The sequence below is a fragment of the Thamnophis elegans genome, chromosome 1, assembly GCF_009769535.1.
Source record: "Thamnophis elegans isolate rThaEle1 chromosome 1, rThaEle1.pri, whole genome shotgun sequence".
In the NCBI taxonomy this organism is placed as follows: Eukaryota; Metazoa; Chordata; class Lepidosauria; order Squamata; family Colubridae; genus Thamnophis; species Thamnophis elegans.
Window position 1 is genome coordinate 51,294,606 of NC_045541.1, and position 19,121 is coordinate 51,313,726.

The 19,121-nt window shown below is 40.9% G+C and overlaps 1 pseudogene; it reads right to left on the reverse strand.

The window, feature by feature from the left end:
• LOC116507563 overlaps nt 1-15,655 on the reverse strand; it is a 29,880-nt pseudogene extending 14,225 nt beyond the window's left edge.
• Nucleotides 15,656-19,121: the final 3,466 nt, after the last annotated feature.

Consider the following 19,121-nt stretch of genomic DNA (forward strand, 5'->3'; position numbering starts at 1 on the left):
GAACGAAAAAGAAGAGAAGGAAGGAGATTATAATGAGACTGAGGGAGGGTCTCAGAGAAGTCCTGCCTTACCACTTGGCCCTGACATGAGTGATGTCAAACTGGCCACACCCATCATGCCACACCCCTCCCGGCCCTCTGAGATCAAACACAACCCTGATGCAGCCCTCAATGAAATTGAGTTTGACACCCCTGAGCTAGAGAATCCATGAAGAGGATGCAGTTATTTTAATAACCCGAAAAGAGGTACACTGTTTGCATTCCCGCAAAGCCACTTATTTGAATGCTTTGTACAGCTCTGGTATCAATTTTCTTAGAATTGTGACCATATGGTGAAAAGAAACAGCACAGTTCTAATAGGAGGGGTAAAGAAAAGCAATATAGGGCAGGTTGCAGAAAAGAGATGAAAGTTGAAGAGGAATTGCTTTCTACTCAAAACACAACTTTATTAAAGCAGTCTCTCAATTCTCCAGGTCAACGTCTACAGTGTGCCATGACACTAAATGTCCAAGACAGTTAAGCAACAGTAAAAACCTATTATGTTTTTGAGACAGGCATGAGACAAGCTGAGGAAGACTAAGATTGTTCTCAGAATTGGGATCTTCTGGAGCCATGTTTAGGGTGCAACACATTTCAAAGAAACTGCAGCAAAATAAAAAAAAATACCTGTATGGTGGTGGCATCACTGGAATGAAGCACAAAATGAACCTCTTTAAGGGACTTTGGATTTTCAGCTTGACTGAATTTGAAAACTTCATCAAAAAATACTTTAGCCACATATTGCTTGGGATACCCAAGATTTCCAGTTCCAATAGCTGGGAAGGTGATGGAACTCAGAGAGAGTTGTTCGGTGACTTTCAAACATTCCTCAATTATGCTCCCTAAGTGCTGGGGGATCGCAAAACAAAATTGTCTTAGAATGTTTTAAAACGATTAGTCTACAATTAACATGCATGGCTTGGTATTAATTAATGGTTTGAATAAATTAATGGTTTGAATAAAAAAAATTGGAACATGGATGCAGCTATGCTAATTGGGAAATAGGATGTATCCATCAGTTAACTTGCCAGCACATTGTGTTATCATGCTGGGCTATCCCAAACCAGTAAACGATACAGGCATCCAAAGCAAAATGGATGAAAGTACTGTAGTAGGTACAGGTAGTTCTCAACTTATGACCACCACTAACATTTATGTGGCTAATTGAGAAGTTTGTTAAGTGAGTTTTGTTCTGTTTTACAACTTTGCTTGCCAAAGATGTTAAGTGAATCACTGCAGTTGTTAAGTGAATCTGGCTTCCCCATTGACTTTGCTTGTCAGAAGGTCGCAAAAGGGGATCACATGACCCTGGGACCAGTGGTAGGTTGCTCATACCTTTGCTACCGGTATGCTGCTTGTGGTCAGTTCGTGCATGTGCCAGATGTGCGCTGCACACGCATGCACACTCCACCGCCCCTGCGATGCCCAGCTGCTCATCAGTTGCACAGGCATTGCACACTGTACGCGCATGTGCAATTGGCCTGGTTGCCTTAAAAACAGGTAAGGAACACGGGCGGGCCAAATGAGCCACCATACTGATACGGTTGCACCTCCTGACTACTACCGGTACGGCCGTCCTTGCCAGAACCCACCACTGCCCAGGACACTGCAACCGCCATAAAAATGAGACAGTTGCCAAACATCCAAATGTAAATCACGTGACCACGGAGGACGCTGCAATGGTCAAAAGTGTGAAAAATGGTCGTAAGTAGCTTTTTTCAGCGTTGTTGTAACTTCAAATGGTCACTAAGCAAACTTGTGAGTCGAGGACTACCTATATGTGAGCTAGATTGAGGAAAAGTTCTCTACAATTTTCTTAGTCACTTGACATTTCTTTCCTTCTTCATTGTCACTGACGTTAAAGAGGCAGTTACTGATTCATATTAAATTATGAAACCTGAGTAGTGAAGGGTAGTACATAAAGAACTATGAATAAAGGACATTCAGCCTTTGCTTAAAAGCCTACTCATTTATGAAGCTCATCCACTGTTGTGTACAGGAAGTCCTTGCTTACCAAATGCCCTGTTTAGAGACTGTTTCAAAATATGGCAGTGGGGAAAAAAGTAACCTTATTATCATTCCTCACACTTCCAACTATTGCCATGTCCCCATGGTTACATGACTGATGGGCATTGATAGCACTTAGCAATGGTACTTACACTTATATATCACTTCATAGTGACTGACAACCCTCTCTAAGAAAGGGTTCTCCAGCCTTCCTGGCTTTGCAAACCGGAGAGGAGGGGAGAGAGGAGATGGTGCCATGAAAGCAGCAGACGTGTGTGCTCACATGCGCAGCTCCATTTGCACAAGCGGTAGGTGCGTGTGCACGCTACTCCAGCAAATGAGCTGTGAGTGCAGCTGCTCGCACAATGCAAGCAAATGCAAGCACCCGCCACAAGTCCAAATGAAGCTGCATTTGCCCGCCACTTGCATGGTCCAGTTCCAAACAGACTGCAGTCTGAGGTTTGGGGACCCCTGTTCTAAACAGTTTACAGAATCAGCCTATTACCCCCAACAATCTAGGTCCACATTTTACCAACCTTGGAAGGATGGAAGGCTGAGTCAACCTGGATCCAATCAGAATCGAACTCCTAGCAGTGAGCAGTGAGTTATTAGCCTAATACTGAATTCTAACCATTACACCCCCATGGCTGTTTATGACTGCCATGGCATCCAACAGTGATACAATTGCCATTTAGGTACTTCCCAGATGGCTTTCAAAGCAGAATCAATGGAGAACCCAGCAGTACAACTGAAAATTGCAGTCACATGATGTCTCAGTTATTGACCCTGGGTGATTTTTTAACGACCATGGTGGAAGTAAGATAGTAAGTCCATCACAGTCATGTGATATTTTGTATAAAACCATGTTGCACAGAGACAGAGTTTCCAGAGCTAACTGTGGTTGTTAAGCGGTCTACCTGTTTTGTCCAGAATTGTTTGGCTCAGGGTAATATATATAGAATCTGCATGCATCTGTGTGTGTGTCTGTATGCATGTGAACACACATACAGTATATACGTGTGCATATACAGTACACATGCAGTACACTGTGTGTTATGTGTGTGTACATCATCGGTAGTTCTCAATTTATGACCACAATTGAGCCTAAAATTTATGTTTCTAAGTGAAATATTATTAACTGAGTTTTGCTCCATTTTACGACCTTTCTTGCCACAGCCGTTAAGCGAATCATCGCAGTTGTTAAGTTAGTCACACAGTTGTTCAGTGAATCTGGCTTCCCCTGTTGACTTTGCTTGGCAGAAGGTCTCAAAAGCTGATCGCATGAACCCCGGACACAGCAACCATCATAAATATGAGTCATATTGCAAGCTTCTGGATTTTGACCACGTGACCAAGGGGATCGTAAGTGTGAAAAAAATCCAAAGTTACTTTTTTCAGTGCTGTTATAACTTTGAATGGTCATTAAATGAACTGTTGTAAGTTGAAGAGTACATGTACACAAATACATTCTCACTGCAGCAACATCACTGAACAGCTGTGCAAAAATGCATCAAAGGCTATCCACATTTCTAGTGAAGGTAGTGATAAGTGCACCGTTATGTGTCCAGGGTATCAAAAGATCTTTACCTTGCTTTTTGATTTCTTTATTTGATTCCAAGCAGGTAAAATAGCATGAAGAATGTGAAGGCAGCTCAGAGCATAACCACTGGTTTTGAGCACACAGCCTTCCTTGATGTCTTTTCCTTGACCTTCTTGGGTTAATTCCACTTGGAGTTCTGCTCCTGCTTTGGCCAGAAGGGCCTTGGAAAGTGGTCCTTGTCCAGCTGCAAATCTTTGGCAATACTATTGACAATCACATCAGTCTAAAAATGACACATTAGAATAGATGATTAAAATTGAAAGGATTCAAACCTGAACCAACCTGACAAAACACTGGCATATGCAAATATTATGCATAACTAAAATACCTAATCATAATTGAGATATTCAACAGGCATCTCTGAACCTTTGTATATCAACATGGAGAATATTGTCCAAAGATGCATACATACAATAATACTACCTACCTACCAATGGTGGGATTCAAAATTTTTACTACCGGTTCTGTGGGGATGGCTTGGTGGATGTGGCATGGGAAGGATACTGCAAAATCTCCATTCCCACCCCACTCCAGGGAAGGTTACGGCAAAATCCCCATTTCCTCCCGATCAGCTGGGACTCAGGAAGTAGAGAATAGATAGGGCCTGGGCCAGTCAGCGGTGGTATTTACCAGTTCTCTGAACTACTCAAATGTCTGCTACCGGTTTCTCCAGAACTGGTCAGAACCTGCTGAATACCACCTCTGCTACATACCTATGTTTGCTGTATAATATTCAGCCATTCCTATTTTTTCTCCCACTACAGATTCAACTATACAATTCTAGCTAATATTTTTTTACCAGCTTATGTCCAAAGATCTTTTTAGTATATAGGTGAATATTGTTGGAATTAAAAGAATAAGTAAAGAGAGTGACAACTTGTGTTGTGCAGCCTTAGCCCTCAAGGATGATGCAAAGAAGAGATCTCTTGGGCATGTACAGCAGAAGAACTTACTGAGATTTTAATTGTCTTCATCTGTACTACTGAATACATTTTGTTAAGAAGTGTTTGCACAGCAGTTTGTTATGAGTTCTTCTCCATCTTCCTTCATGCTTTCTCATGTTTCTGGAACATTATTGTCTGCTTAACTATAAACTACCGTATTTTTCAGAGTATAGGATGCACCTTTCCCCCCCCCAAAAAGAGAGTGAAAACCTGGGTGCATCTTATACACTGAATACAGCATTTTTGGCCTCCTGAAACCCCGCTTCCTTCACAAAAATGGATGTCCAGGTTTAGGAGGTCTGGGAACTGAGGAGGGCAATATTTTGCTCATTTTTGTCCCCGCAGCCCCCAAGAGCACTCTACAAGCCTGCTAAAGGCTATGCATTACAATTTTTTGGCAAAAAACAGGTCCGTTTTCAGAAAAAACGGCTGGTTTTTTAATCCTTTCTCCCCCCCTCCCAGCCCCCAGGAGCACTTTGCAGGCCTCTCAAACTCTCTGCATGTCCCATTTTTCACAAAAAATGAGGTGTGCAGAAAGTTTTGGAGGTCTGCAGAGTGCAAAAACCTTTTTTTTTTTAAATTTACTTCTTCAAAATCTTGGTGTGTCTTACACTCCGGTATCTTATACTCCAAAAAATATGGTAACTATTAATCCTGGCTTATTGCATTAAGAAAAAAACATGTGGATATACATGGCCGCATTTATCACATATCTCCTCAATCTTTATTAAAATAACAATAGTCTACTTACTGTTGCCTCTTCAATTCCTTTCTTCAGAAGCAGTATTTTTAAGCCTTCAGCTGTCACCAACATTTCAGGTTCTGGTTGGATTTTTGCAGCAGAATGTTTAGTTTTGGGAAGTGGGCAGGTTGTAGAAAGTGAGGGCCCAAATACTTCATTCAGGGTTTCAGAGAAAGCTTGAATAATATCATCTCTGATATCCATAAGGTAAATCTGTTTTAGGCAGCTGTTGTCAGAAAAATCTTCTAAGCTTTCTTTGATGGCTGTTACAATGGAATGGGTACACTCTTTAATGGAAACCCAAAAATCCCAGAACTTATGGCAGGGATAGCTATGGAGCGATGCTGGCAGCTGTCTGCTAGCTTAAAACTTTCCCTCACAGACTTTTTTAACAGCTGTATACATTTTTCTTTTTCAGCACTTTGCCACCTTGGCCCAACAGCATGAATCACCTGTTTACATGGCAGCTTCCAAGCATTTGTGATGATTGCACAACCAGGCTTCAAAGGTCCATGTTGCCTCACTTGGTCCTTACACTCTTTTTGAAGCTCTGGACCCGCTGCTTCCAGCAGCTTACCTGCGAGGCCACCAATATGCATCAATTCTGCGTTCGATGCGTTGACTACCACATCAGCTGAACACTGGGTCAAGTCGGCTTTCAGAAGAACTACCAGAATACCATTTCCTAGCTTCACTTTATAGCATGACTGCTGCTCCTCTCCATAGCCCTTCCCATCTTCTCCAGTTTCTTCAACCTCTTCTGTGCCTTCCTGAATCCTGATCAAACAGTTAAACCTTTGTCTTGCACCAGTAATGTCAACTCTTCTCGCTCTTTGAAGAATGACTTGGCCCCTGGTTTATCAATGGCTATGCTAATAGCATGAAGAGAAGACAGGATGTTATGAAAAATCTCAACTCCCTTCAGAACTGCAACTCTGGGTCCTTCAAGGGAAATCATTTTGCAACTTTTCAGGATGCCAAAATGTATTTTTACACCTTGCCCATTTAAATTGTTCCAGCTTGGACTCTTTTCCTGTTGTACATACATTACAACAGCAGCAGATTTAGTTTGGATATTTCTCTGAATGTATGTATGGTTGTCAACGAAATCAGAGAGCTTCTGATGGGCAGTGGCCACTTCTTTGAAATAACCTGCAATGACTATTTTATCTTCCTGTTCTTGAATTATGATGGTTTCACCTGAACAATTGTATGCCTTGTACAACTGTTCCGTTAGTTCCAGCCATTCATTCTTTTTTGTAACTGTGCAATCCTCCAGTGCAACAGTTTGGTAAGTCAGATCCTTCTTGAGTTCCTCTTCAGCTCTGTGAAGGTCCTGAAGAATTCCTCCAAACAGTAATACAGACGTCTCACTGAGTTCATAGTAGGCATTTATCTTTTTGGTCCAGAATAAGAGTCGAGACAGAGACTCATTATCAACATGCTGCAGAAAAACAAGAATATTAGAATGAATATCAACCGGCTTCTGAACCATGCTGGACATTCTTTCCAGGATGTCACTTTTTATTTTAAAAACTTCAGCAGGTAAGCCACGCAGAGTTATAAGTTCTTTGGAAGCATCGTAAATAATCTTTAGCTCTGGATATGCTGAGAAAATATTCTCCTGTAGTCCAGTGTTGCATAAAATGGCATATTTGCAAGCAGGAATCGATACGGTTTCCTCTATTGTCAATCTCTCTCTTTCCATCTTTCTAACAACATTTTCTATGAGCACCTTCATTTCCTCCTCTGCTTCCTTTACACTGCCTGCTGCCCCCACCAAAACCACTTCTCTCTTTGAAGCATCTGTTATGATCAAAATGTCATCTTTTACTAGGACTGTTTCTTATGGCTTCCCACAATTCAAGGTTTATTTCATGCTTGACAACTTTCTGCCGTGACAAGATCTGGGTAAGAACAGTGAAAGCATCTTCCTTTCCAGATCTTAACCAAGGATCGTTTTCTCTTTGGCAAGTCATGGGAAGGATGTACCATGATCTCTGGATTTCCACAGAGTTCGGAAGGCCATTTGATCTCACAAAAATGGCCTGCCATTTCGCGTGGTTATTTCCTGAAGTAAACAGTAGTTCTGCTGTAGAAACCTCCAATGATAGGGGTCAATAGACACAGGGAATGGATCTGGCATCTTTATTTGTAGTCTTTCTTTCCCATACACAGCAGATCCCAAAGATCGTAGTATGGATAAACAGAAACAGGAACATTCATAAGCGAATGCTTTTGCTCCAAGATGGTAACTACAACTTTAAAAAAAATAGGAGAGGAAAAACAGAGTTAGAAAAAAAAGCTTCACAGAACCCATCCTGCAACTTTTACTTAAAATACATTTGAATTCATTGTAAGGCACTGAGCAATTTTAACAGTTAAGTTTTGTATAGTTCTAAACCCTCATCCTCTTTCAGAAAGAGGACATTGGTACGGATTTAGTGAGAAAGAGTTAAAAGTGTCAATGTTTGTCCCCACAAAAGTAAATTATTGGCTAACTGCAACTGCCCCAAAGTCCTGATGAAAAATGGAATTAAAAGGTTAAAATTGGCAAAGGAAACAGAAGCATCAGAGGTGTCTTGATTTCCCTCCCATGTTTCTTTGCCCAGATGGGGAAACTCATCCTCTCTGCTTTCGTAATTTATAGCTTGCTTGCTTGTTTGTTTGGCTTATCTGTTTACAGGTTAATGGCTTCCACTTAGACCTAAGCTCCCTGCTATCTTATTTAACTGTCTTCTTTCTGAAGTACTGACCTTGCTATAGCTAATAAAATAACATTATGTCAACCATAAAGCGTTGGTTTTATAAACATTATTTATTCCTTGTTACTCCATTGTCAGATGTATACCAGACACTCCCAAAATCACTTGGGCCTGATAAGCCTAATTAAAAGAGAAACCTGAAGCCATTTATTTCAAACTTTTGTTCTGTCCATTCAGATTTCAACTCATGGAGACCATTCCCATTGAAGAACAGGCTGCAGCAATTTAGCTACTTTTCTCAAATTGAACTTTTTAAAGTGGGGTGGGGAACCAGTTATACTCAAAAACAGGTAGTCCTCAACTTACAGTATAACTTGTTTAATGACCCTTCAAAGTTGCAACAGCACTGACAAAAGTAAATTATGACCATTTTTCACACTTACAGCATCCCATGGCAATAATCAAAATTCAGACACCTGGAAACCAGCTCCTATTTATGACAGTTGCAATGTCCCAGGGCCATGTAATCACCTTTGTGACCTTCTGACAAGCAGTCAGTGGGGAAGGCAGATTCACATAGCACCATATACTAACAACTGTAACTAACAATTACTAATGCTTAACAACTGTGGCGAGAAAGTCATAAAATGGGGCAAACTCACTTAGCAATTGTCTTGCTTCACCACAGAAATTTGGGGCTCAATTTTGGCTGTATGTCAAGGACTACCTATAGCCCAGAAGTTAGCTAGAGAGATGGAGAGTACAGAGCAGGAATGGGATCAGCAGGCTTCTACATAGTGTAGCCTTTCAGATAATGTGATTATGAATCAAGATGTGGTTTTACAAAGAATTGGGAATTTTTCCAAGACGTATGATTTCAATTATGACATTTACCGTATTTTTCAGAGTGTAAGATGCACCTTTTTACCTCAAAAAAGAGATTGAAAATCTGGATGCATCTTATACACTGAATACAGCATTTGTGGCCTCCCAACCCCCCACACCCTTGCAAAAAAAATGGCCGTGCATAGCCTTTAGGAGGCTCCAGAGTGCTCCTGGGGCTGGGGAAGGCAAAAATGTTCCCCCCCCCCCCCGCAGCACCCAGGAGCACTCTATAAGCCTCCTAAAGGCTATGCATTCCCTTTTTTTTGACAAAAATAGGCCTGTTTTCACGAAAACCGGCAGTTTGGGAGGTCTGCAGAGTGCAAAACTTTTTTTTATTTGCCTCTTCAAAATCTTGGTGCATCGTATACTCCGAAACTATGGTATTTCCACTGCATGTCTTTCTTATTTCCTTGCTGTTGCTTCCCTCTCTCTCCTCTTATCCAATTACTGGAAGTAGTCAAGGACAGCAATATCTCTCTGCTTTTCCATTTTCACAATAACTGCTTGTAAAGTAACCACCATAAACTTTGCAGCTGTCAAACTTCCCTGAATTGGAAAGTACTGACCTTGGAAAACCGTTCTGGCCCAGAAATCACTGATTAAGAACAACCAAAAACAAAATCCACCTGTGCTGGATTCAACAAAAGGCCCTACTCTGTATTTCTATTTCCACAAGGATCCATAAACAAAAGGTAACATTACATCTTCCTCCCAGTTGTTACCCAGCAATGTCTTGAGAGAGAGAGACCAACTGTTTCTGAAATAGGAAGTGATATATTCCATAACCTCTTTGTTCCATCACTACACATTTAAACTTACATCAGGCCCAAGAATAATTGGATTTGCACTGACCAAATGAAATTATATTTAGCTAGTGTCCAACCTTTGCTCTCCTGAACGTAATTATGGCAGAATTGTCTAGAGGAGTGTAATTGATATCCAGCACCAGACCACCACCATGCTTCTGCTTTCAAAATAGATAACAATATAGTCTTCAGGAATTTCAGGGGAAATATTTTCAACCAAGATGCTTTTAGGCATTTCCAAAGATCGAGCTGAAATCTTTTGTTGCTGAACCCTATGGTACTGGTTGAATGCTTTGATAAATTTGTCTGTTTCTGAAAACAAAATCGAAACATAACAAGAACAAAAAGTTAGATGTCACTGATTACTTAACCTGTTTATTCTATTTTTATAGTAAAGTTGCTGTTCTAAACAGGTCAAGTATGGTCTACAAATGTCCACTTCTTAGACTGATTAGAACAGTTGAAAGCTACAATGCCTCACACACAGACCCCCGCAATCACAATCAGTTGCCGTCTCTACGATCACATGACTATGATATAAATCAGTGTTCCCTGGATTATAGGTCCTGAACCTATACTAAGTCTTACCAAATTATTCAAGTACATATATAACACACATTTTTCAAACAGGAAGGGATTTCAACTCTCTGCATTTTCTCTACGAGACTTTCAAAACTGCAGAGTCTTAATGGTCCAATGTAAATGCCAAGTTTCCTTCTGTGTTGCCTTAAAAATTTTATGTGTGAAAAGTGATGATTTTAATGATTAAATCAGTCATGTCTTCCTACAGTCCCAAAGCTCCTCCTTTTTTTCACATCTTGCTCAATGAAAAGCTCTAAAGAATTTGAAAGTGCTATGGCTGTAAACAAGGCATGTTTATTATTTTTTTTATTCCTGATGCTTTCTTACCAATGGGCATCATAAAAGCAATGACAGCAGCATTGCTTTCAGGCACCATTTCCACATCAAAATCCTTGTCTTCTTCTGAGAGGCCACTCACAGTCTCTACCAACAGAATGAGCATGCACTCAATTGTAGTCTTTGGCACATTCTCAAGAACCACCAGAGAAGATGATAGCTCTTGACTCAATTCCTGCTGGTATTTTTTGACATGAAATACAATGTTACTGATTTGGTGACGATCTCTTCGCAAAACCTCTTGAGCATCTAGTTGAAGAGAAAGGTACTTTTAAAAAAACTAACATTCCACAAGCTATACAAAACATCTAATCAGTCTTCCATTCCCACAAACGTAAGTGTGTGTGTGTGTGTGTGAGAGAGAGAGAGAGAGTGTGAGTGTGTGTAGGCAAAGAGAGCTCAGATTTGTATGTGTATTCTGTATGTGTGCATATGCAGTATATACACACACATACACAAATACATATACATACAGTATATACATACATCCACACACCTTTCCCCAAATTTCATTGTATTGTCTTCATTGTTCATTTGGGTATTCATTTTGGTGATCAGATTTTTAGGGGAGGTGGGTATATTAAGACTACAGTACACTAAAGGAAGGTATGAAGACAAAAATTTTAAAAACCCTGACATAGCCAGCAATGTTTGCAGAATGCTAAAATGTAAATAGCCTTCACCTTGGAAGATAACCAAATCTTGTGAGAACTCAATGTTTTCTTATGAACTTGCATGTAATAGGGGAAGTGAGATTTTGACTATTTTTTTAAGGACCCACACTTTGTTCAAGACCAGAAAATGCACCTCCCCAAATACTTGTGACATGATCTTCTTAGCAAGAGTAAAAAAAGTAGAAATAGCCCATCTTTTAAAAAAATCTCTCAGGTAAAAGCTGTTATAGAAATTACCTGCTTCATTTTCAAAGGTAACGATAAATTGTTGTCCGTCTTTAATGCAGGATTTCACGGGCCCTCCGCCAGAATGCCTCTTATTCTCAAAGTATAGCTCCAATATGTCAATCTGAATTTCCAGGCCTGTATCTGCTGTTACCACAACTCTGAATTCTTCCTGGATGGCCAATTTTCCTGCCTCCTTTTCTGTGTAATCTGAAACATTGTATAAACTGTAGTTTACAAAAAGACCATTCACCTACATTATATAAAACATAAACAAAAACATTGTTTGAATTCAAAAGAATTTTCAGCAATGGTCACTTGAAGAAAAAGTTGCTCCATTAATTATTGGAGATCTGACATTTGTTAAAATCAGTGACTTAACACTTTAGCTGTCTTTTATTTAAGGGTTAATGACCATGAAGAAATATACTATACTATACCAAACCAGCATTTCGCCAGCAAGTGAAACAATAATTCAGTAATGTCACTTACCAAGTTGATGGGTTTCTTTAGCTATGACAGGCCTCTAAAAGTAAGGCAACAAGTAACCATTAGAAAGATGACATTGCTTACTTTTTCAATTGATTTTAACTCAAACCAATTAACCTGTCAATCCATATTACAAAAAAAACAAAAACCCCTCTATTGCTAACTAACCCCCAAAAGAGGTGAATGATAACACTCATGAAATTCATCAGCTAACAACTGAATAACGGTGTATGTGTGTGTGGTTGTCCTTGTCCAAAATATAAGTCATTATCAGTACGTTTCTGATAAAAGCCAAGAAACTAGCAGATGGGCTGGCCTTTGTGTCTCTCCATATTCACACAGCAGGTTGTTAACTGCTAAGAACCTCTAACTGAAATATTAATTGTACACGTAGGCATTCCAATCCTCAACTTATTCATGATCTTCGAAGTTGTACAAGGGAGGTTGGATCGTTCCTCCATATCCTCCTTTAACTTTCTTCCTTGCTCAATAGTAGCCTTCCTACATCTTTTTATTCAATTTTGTTATTGCTTACCCTCAAGTATGTTCTTGCCATAAAGCTTTTCCTTCCGAGTCAGCAGGTTTGGGGCATGTCCATTCAAGAGGATGTTGAAGATCATTCTTTTGCTTAGTTCTCTGGTTGTGTACTGCTACTTCTCTCCTGATCTTAGGTGGGACAATGCCAGCAAGAGGATATATATTTTTTGACACTCTGTCACTAAGCATACTGCTTCACTGATATCAACTTTTTTTGCATATGCAGATGTGCCCCATACTAGGACAGTATACTCTGCTACAGAGAGGCTCAAGGCCAAAATTGATGTGCGCAACGTAAATGTATCAATTTCCTGATGATATTGTTCCTTGAGCTGACTTTATCCTTAGCGCTAAATAGCAGTAGACTTATACCGCTTCATAAGGCTTTAAGCCCTCGCTAAGCGGTTTACAGAGAGTCAGCATTGCCCCCAACAACAATCTGGGTCCTCATTTTACCCACCTCGGAAGGATGGAAGGCTGAGTCAACCCTGAGCCGGTGAGATTTGAACCGCTGAACTGCTGATCTAGCAGTCAGCTGAAGTAGCCTGCAGTGCTGCATTTAACCACCGCGCCACCTCGGCTCCTTAGTTAGTAAGTGGCCCAAGTACATGTTTATAAAGGCTTGGCAATCATATTGCTATACCGAGACATAATGCAGCTTGTTTGATTTTAATTCAGAAAGGGGTGTGGATCCAAATATTCTTATAAACCAGGAATGTCAAACTGGCAGCCCGCGGGCTGAATGCGTCACACACAGGCCACGCCCAACCTGGCTCTACAAAGGCAAAAAACATCATGATACCTCATGCTATGTCATGTGTCACAATCTAGTTTGACACCCATGTTGTAAACCAATATAAGGCTTAGTGTTATTATTTAAATTTTATCTTTCCCCCCTCTCTGTAGGTATGTCTGTGTGTCCGTAAGTAGCCAACATCCCTAATACTCCTACTTTCTATTCCCCTCCCTCCCCAATAATCCTGTGAAAAGGGTTGGACTGACAGAAAGGGACTTATCCAAAGTCACCCAGCTGGCTTTCCTATCTCAGGTAGGGGTGGGATGGAGGTTAGCGCTCCGTCTCTCCTGGTTTCTAGGCCCTGAACCGCTACACCAAATTGGTTCTCTGTTATGTGCATAAAGCTACTACAGTTAGTTCCACAAACCATCATTAATGGTATATGTGAACTAGCACAGCCATAGTCTCCAAAACCAATGTGTACGGAGGATACAAAGCACAGATGTTACCTATGTAATTGGACTATACTAGTATAGTGCACATACTTACCTGGCTTGGATCTTGTTCTTCCAGAGGCATGTTGTTATTAGGAGCCACTTTTACTGAAGGCAGTGAGACCGTTAGCTTCAATGTCTTCATTTCTGGCAGACTGAGTTCATGGCTCTTAATATTAAGAACACTCTTTCTCACTGAAATGTAGAAAAGGATAGCTGTCATTTGACCTAGTTAATCTTATATTAAAAATGAGCTATGATGTATTGGTTGGAATTCAGGAACTGAAAGCAAGCTGGTTTACGTAACAATACAATTGGTTAGGAAATCCCCTGAGATTTTGAGTTTACACCAGGCTGAATATAGCTACTTTCTATTTCCAAACTGTGGAAGCCGATAAGACTACATTCTGAAAGAACTTTGGTTGTTTAAACATTTTCTAATTAGAAGGAATGAAAGATATTCAGAACTACATTAACTCTCAAACCAATTCAAAATTCAGTAACACTTTAGGCTTACAGTTAACAACAGAATGTTCTAGTAATAGTATGTTTTCAAGATATTGGGTCACTTAAGCGGGTAAATCCCTATTTGAGATTACATTGTAGATGTGGTGGAATAGCAAACAATGTAAACTTTAGTAGACTAAGTACAATTCCTGGAATTCAGTTTCAATGTAATGGCAGCAAATACAAGGAAATAAAGAAAGGGTCGGAAGAAATATAAACATCTTCAGCATTCAAGTTTACTATATTTTAGGATAATTTTGAGCCACTACATTTTTACTGTTATATTTATTTCCCTTTATTATTTTTTCAAATAACTCAAGGAGGCAAACATAGCCAACACACCTTCCTATTTTCCCAACAACAGCAACCTTGTGAAGTGAGTTAAGAGGGAGTAACTGGCCCAAAGTCCCCCAAGCTGGCTTTCATGGCTAAATCAGGACTTGAATTCAGCCTCTCACTTTTTACTGTTGCCTCAACTACTAGAAGAAATGAAACAAGCATGCTCTTCTGAGGACTGCAATATATCCCCGATTAAGGGATATTGTAAGGGATATTGATTAAGGGGGTGCTTGAAACAAATCTTAATGTAAAAAGGTAAAAATGAAGTGTGCTTGACCAAGTTTAGAATCCGGTTTGGTGTCATCCACCTTACTGTTTGTCTATGGAGATTCTCCAGTCATCCTGGTCATGGTTGACCCAAAGTTGCTTCCCCGCCCCCAAGAGGCAACTGGACTTTTTACTTTTATTGAAGAGGTTTCACTTCTCATCCAAGAACCTGAGAGTTGAAGAAGCTTCTATAGGTTGAGAAGCGAAAGGTCTTCAAAGTAAACAAGAAAAGACCAGTTGTCTCTTAGGGTGGGGGAGCACCTTTGGGACTACCTTTCACTGTTTACTTCTCATTCTAATTGGCGTCTCTCCTGGGCGTCTCTCATCCGAGCACTATGAGTTTGTTTACTGAACTTCCCGATATTCTTCCGAAAAGCCCCGCATAGCACCCCCTTTCCTTCCCCGCGAGAAACGAAACCCAACCCCTATCACACCTACCCTCTTCCTGGGCGAAATACACGGTGATCTGCTCTTCTTTGCCGGGATCCACATGGATCTTGCATTCCCCTCCTCCCGATCTCTTCGGACTTTGGAAGTAACAGAGGAGCTTGTTCTTCAGGGTTTTGCCGAGGCTGCAGCCCCAGTTCCCCTCCACCAGAAGCGGAAAGCGGTAAGCCGGTTCGCCCGCGGCCATCATCCTCTCGCTCCGAAGTCGAGACAAACTCTCAAGTTCCACTTTCGATTTCCCTTATCCGCTCCAACTTGGCCCCGCCTCGCGAGAGCTTTTTGGCTTCTCCAACCGAGCGCCCTCTGGGTATGTTGAACTCTCCGACGCCCATCCCTTCTCCAGCCAATGCCGCCGATGGGAGTTGGATTCCGGATCACGTGAGCGAGGGCCATTGGTTGCCTATTCTTGGGGTTCAACCGTGGGAGCTGAGTCCTGTTTAATCCCACTATTCAATATTCCAATATTGTGGAGGGGCTGCCATGGGGGGGGGGTGTTCAACCTATTTCCCAAAGCACCCGAAAGCCAGACAAGGAATTATGGATGGAAAGTGAACAAGGAGAGATTCAATATAGAAATAAGGATAAATTTTCTGACACAGAAAACAATCAACCAATGGAACAGAAGTTGCCTTCCAACGTTGTGAGAGCTTCATCACTGGAGGCTTTCAAGAAGAGACTGGACTGCCATCTGTCAGAAATGGTGTAGGGTCTCCTACATGGGTGGGTGGGTGGGGGTGGACTATACGGTCCTTTCCAACTATGTTATTCTGTTAATTAGGTTGGGGGTATTTTTTAGCAGTCGGGACTGGGACTTTAGATACATTTTTATTCCACAGCTTCCTGCAAAAGAGATACTGTGGTACAAAGTAGTCCTCGACTTACAACAGTTCATTCAATAACCATTCAATGATGTCACTGAAAAAAGCATCTTATGATATTTTTTCCACACTTACAACCATTGCAGCATCCCTGTGATCAGCATCAACATGATCAAAATTTGGATGCCTGGCAACTAGTTCATATTTATGACGGTTGCATGTGATCACCTTTTGTGACCTCCTGACAAGCAAAGTCAATGGGGAAATTAGATTCACTTAACAACTGTTTTGCTAACTTAACAATCTGCAATGATTCACTTCACAACCATGATGAGAAAGGTTGTAAAATAGGGCAAAATTCATTTAGCAACTGTTTCACTTAGCAATGGAAGTTTTAGGCTCAATTGCGATCATAAGTTGGGAACCACCTGTAGTGTGATCAAATTTAGAATGAGCATCTGAACATGAACCAACATTATATCGACTCTTCTGGTTTTTCAAATTGGGCAGTATTTCACTCACCTGCTGTGATATTTCACTCTCATTTATTTATTAAATTTATATGACCACCCAACTTGCACAAAGGTGACTCTGAGCGGCTTACAAAATTAAAAATCACAACATAAACATAAACCCGTGAAAAAAAACTCCAGCCACCAATGGCAGCAGCAGAGGTGGTATTCTTCCAGTTCACCCCGGTTCAGGTGAACCGGTAGCGGCGGTCAGAGGCTTCGCCCACCGGCCCAGACATGGTTCCACCACAAAACCGCGGTAGACAAAAGCGCACTCGACGAAAGCGCGTACGTGATGTCATCACAGCGCGACGAAAACATCGCGCTGTGATCAATAAATGTAAAAATAAAGCGAAAACCTTACCCTAACCCCCCCAAACCTAACCCTAAACCTAACCCTTAACCTAACCCTAAATCTAACCCTAAACCTAACCCTTAACCTAAGGCTAAACCTAACGTTAACCCTTAACCTAACGCTAAATGTAACCCTAACGCTCTAAACCTAACCCTAACCCTTAACCTAACCCTAACCCTAAACCTAACCCTTACCTTTATGTGAATCGGCTTGCTTTAATTTTATTTTTATTTCAATTTTTAATTTTTTCGTCACGCTGTGATGACGTCAAATGCGCACTTTCGTCGAGCGCGCTTTTGTGGACCCCGGTTTTGATGGGTCATGCCCAGACATAATCACAGACGCTCTCTGCATGCACTCCCAGTTCTGAAGCGGAAGCAAAGTTAAGAGGATTTCATGCCTGGGCAGCAGCAATATAATCAAATTGACCATTTGATCACCTCCATGATTTATCAGATCTGCTGATAAATCCATGTATCGGAAAAGCAAGAGGCTGGGGGCCAACCATAACTTGGGGATTGCTGAGCCATAGAAAGGGGGCCACCACAAAGAAGGCCCTTAAATATGAAGCCAGCTTCATATTTCTTAACCAATTAAGTTTGAGAAACAGGTTGGTGCAGACTAAAAAAGCTGGGAGATAGGGAGACCTTGTCCTGCTGTTTCTAGGTGCAATGCATAAATCAATGCGGGGGGTGGGGAGAACAGAAAGAAAAAGCACAGTCTGCTCTTAAAAGAGATACCAGGGAAGTTATGGAGCTTATCTTCCTCGCTGAACTTCATATGTTACAGTAATCAAATACCTGGCTTTGGAGCTATGGATAAATATCTCCAGGCATGGAAATGTCAGTCAGAAACAACGATATGCAAAATAATTTTTTCCCTAGAAATGTAATACTATATGATTAAGACAGTCAAAACAGAATGGACTACTGCAATACACTTTCGATGGGGCTGCTTTGAAGGCCATTCAGAAGCTGGAACTGGTGCAGAAGGCAGTTCTGCATGCTGCTAGATGAGAGGTGCTATGGATGTACAATATCAATGGAACAACTTGCCTCCAGAAGTTGTGAATGCTCCAACATTGGACGTTTTTAAGATGATGTTATCCATTTGTCTGAAGTGGTGTAGGGTTTCCTGCCTAAGCAGGGGATTGGACTAGAAGACTTTTAAGGTTCCTTTCAACTCTGTTATTCTATGTCAGTGTCGTGGGCCATTCCTTCATTCCCAATAGGCTTCTGAGTATAGTTTTACTTTCAGTTTTTTAAATCCCTATGTCATTTGGCTCCGAGGTACAGTTAATCTTCATTTAATCACACTAATTTGTACAGGAAAGTCTGTGGTGAGAAACTACATCACTGCCCTGCATAGCAACAGCAGTTCTATTAGGAGAGGACCTCACGTAACTTCCTACCAACTTCCCATTACTTTGCTTGTCAGAAAGTGGTAGGGAAGATTACAGATCTTAATCATTGTAACTGCATGGAATGTTGTAATGGCCATAATACGAGGACTGATTATAACTACCACTTGCTCAGTGTCATTGTAAGTTTGGTTGCTGAAAGAGTGGTTATTAAATGAGGGTCCACCTCACCTTTTAACTTCTCTAGGTGGAACTGACCTCTCAAGTGTACTCATATCCCAGGTATGGCAATCTAGACTGCCCCAGTTATGAGTTAAAGGAGTGGTCCCCCTCCCACCTTGGCATTTTTTTAAAAGGTTTTGATGATAGTATAAGAAGGGCAAACTTAGGCTCAATTAATAAATACCACTTCAAACATCTATTGTTTGAATCAGAACCTTCCTAGGTGGGTAAAATGAGGACCCGGATTGTTGGGGGCAATATGCTGACTCTGTAAAACGCTTAGAGAGGGCTGAAAGCCCTATGAAGCGGTATATAAGTCTAACTGCTATTGCTATTGCTATAGCTTCCTTTTAAAAAAAACCTTTCCTACTTTTGATTGCAGAGATTCAGCAACAGAATGGTAAATGGCTGGAATGCACTACCTGACACTGTTGTTACATACTCAAACCCCCATAACTTCAACCTTAAACTGTCTATTGTTGACCTCAGCCCAT